Source organism: Sinocyclocheilus anshuiensis, unplaced genomic scaffold (genome assembly GCF_001515605.1).
Source record: "Sinocyclocheilus anshuiensis isolate Anshui unplaced genomic scaffold, SAMN03320099.WGS_v1.1 scaffold723, whole genome shotgun sequence".
Taxonomy (NCBI): domain Eukaryota; kingdom Metazoa; phylum Chordata; class Actinopteri; order Cypriniformes; family Cyprinidae; genus Sinocyclocheilus; species Sinocyclocheilus anshuiensis.
In genome coordinates this window covers 666258-668773 of record NW_015551048.1, presented here as the reverse complement: position 1 = coordinate 668773, position 2516 = coordinate 666258, and the positions used below count along the sequence as shown (strand labels likewise).

Genomic DNA, 2516 nt, shown 5'->3' with positions numbered 1-2516 from the left:
GTTACAACTAACACCCCGTTACTTTGTGCATCGCACTCATCGCAAGTTTATTGTTAAATTGTTAAATGCCCTTACATATCTCTGTCACCATTATAAGTGTTTGATCACCACATTTGAGTGATCATTGCAAAAAATGTGTTTATGTATATATATTCTGTTTATGTATATACTGTATTCTATATATAGTACCAGTCAAATGTTTGCACACGAATGGGAAAGTGTCCAAACTTTTGACTGGTACTGTACTATAATATGCACAAAGAATATCGGTCGATATATCGGTATCAGCTTTTTACTCCCTAATATCGGCCCCCAGAAACCCATATCGGTCGGGCTCTAGTTTATACAAAGGTGTTCATTCAGAAGGCCAGTGGAAAGATTCGGCAGGCTGAGCACAAAAATGTTGATTCATGGGAGTGAACTAATATCACAGCAGGACAGCGATACCCAACATAAATCACAAGCACTCGCTTACCTTTTTTTCCATTTAGCCCATTTCACTTTCTTTTTAAATGGGAAAACCCTGCTTATTTGAGCAATACAAATCGAAATGAAAAACGAAACCAAATCACTGACCACATTCACGCCTGCAGGAAAAGATCCAGACCATGTCTGACTGCTCAAACTGAGAGCAAGAGAAAAGATGGTCAGTGTTACTACTTAACTTACAAAAAAACTAAAAAAACTAAACAAAGCTTACTATTCAAGGCCAAGTTGGCACAACCCACGCTGAAAGCCATAAGTTAATACCCAACTACACAGCAAAAGAAATATTGCACATATTATTTGACAGAGTCAGCATTCAGATGGTCCCCACATTGACCATGTGTTTAAAGGAAGAGGTTTCACACCAGCTGTTTGCGTTGTAGCTGCACTGCGATCTGACTGTGTGGTTCAGACTGTTTAGAAAAGCTTCCCCCACAGCTCGCGCACAGATAAACGGATGCTCCTTGCCTGCCAGGGAATTTCCTTCAAGAGCATCCAAAGAATTTCATTTCTCGATTTTTTGCGCAACTCGTCAGTGAACAACGGCTCTGTGTAGTTAATGCTGCTCAATGTGAAAGCCCGCAGGTGATGGAGATTTACCGCTGATTACAGAACCGGATTTCTGACAAGATGCGCGTTAAATATCGCATGCGATTTATCGTGCAGCCCTACTCCAGGCTGTGAAAAAGTGTGGAAAAATCCAGCCTGGTTTCATGCAGAAATACACATGCATCACATGGGTCCTGTTTGCAGGACAACAACAGAGTTCATCAAGAGTCAAAACATTAACCAAAGTTAAAAACCTTCCAGACAAACACCGGTCTGGATTTACAAAAGTCTTCTGATATGCAAACTCACCACATCAGAAAACAGGCTCAGCACACTTGACTATAAACAAAACCTCAGTGATATAACCATCAAACAAAGTAGCTACTGCAATGCATGTATAATACCACATAACAGAACTCTGAAAAAAAGATAATTTCTTCAATATGAGAGAAGAGGTAAGGCATTACTTTCACAGCTGGCATTCAGGAATAATGAGCAGATCTGGATGAGGAAGCAGCACATCTTGTGCATTCCACACAGTCAGTGACAACAACAACAACAGGCCGCACAACAGCACAACTTAATTCAATCTTATGACCTGAACAACATGTTACTGCTAAGATTCTTCCAATTAAACTCTGTTAGTCAGAACAGTGTTTCCCATTAATTCCACTTTGGCGGACAGTTTCATAATGAACCCGAAAATATATTTACATTTCTCATAACAGGGTTTCTACAGACATGAACAAGTTAAATTTAAGACTTTTTACTTAACTTACAGAAAAACGAAAAAAACCTTCCTATTCAAGGCCAAGTCAGCACAACCCACACTGAAATGTGAAAGCCAGAGTACCCAACTACACAGCAAAAGAAATATTGCACATATTATTTGACAGAGTCAGCATTCAGATGGTCCCCACATTGACCATGTGTTTAAAGGAAGAGGCTTCACACCAGCTGTTTGCGTTGTAGCTGCACTGCGATCTGACTGTGTGGTTCAGACTGTTTAGAAAAGCTTCCCCCACAGCTCGCGCACAGATAAACGGATGCTCCTTGCCTGCCAGGGAATTTCCTTCAAGAGCATCCAAAGAATTTCATTTCTTCTGCAGCACACACTTATGATTACAGATTACAGTCCTTCATGTTTCTCTTGAACTACAAAGGAATTTCAGACAGCAAATAAACTCCAGGCTAGGGCTGCACGATAAATCGCATGCGATATTTAATTCGCATCTTATCAGTAAAGCCGGTTCTGTAATCAGCGGTAAATCTCCATCACCTGCGGGCTTTCACATTGAGCAGCATTAACTACACAGAGCCGTTGTTCACTGACGAGCTGCGCAAAACCACGTTCATATTCGCGCGATTTTTTGCGCAACTCGTCAGTGAACAACGGCTCTGTGTAGTTAATGCTGCTCAATGTGAAAGCCCGCAGGTGATGGAGATTTACCGCTGATTACAGAACCGGATTTCTGACAAGA

At 41.1% G+C, this 2516-nt stretch overlaps 1 protein-coding gene across 1 annotated transcript in view; it reads right to left on the bottom strand.

Moving 5' to 3' along the window:
* Nucleotides 1-2516, bottom strand: part of LOC107661912 (rho GTPase-activating protein 21-like) — a 39537-nt gene that overhangs the window by 31935 nt on the left and 5086 nt on the right. The gene's annotated exons all lie outside the window — the stretch shown is intronic.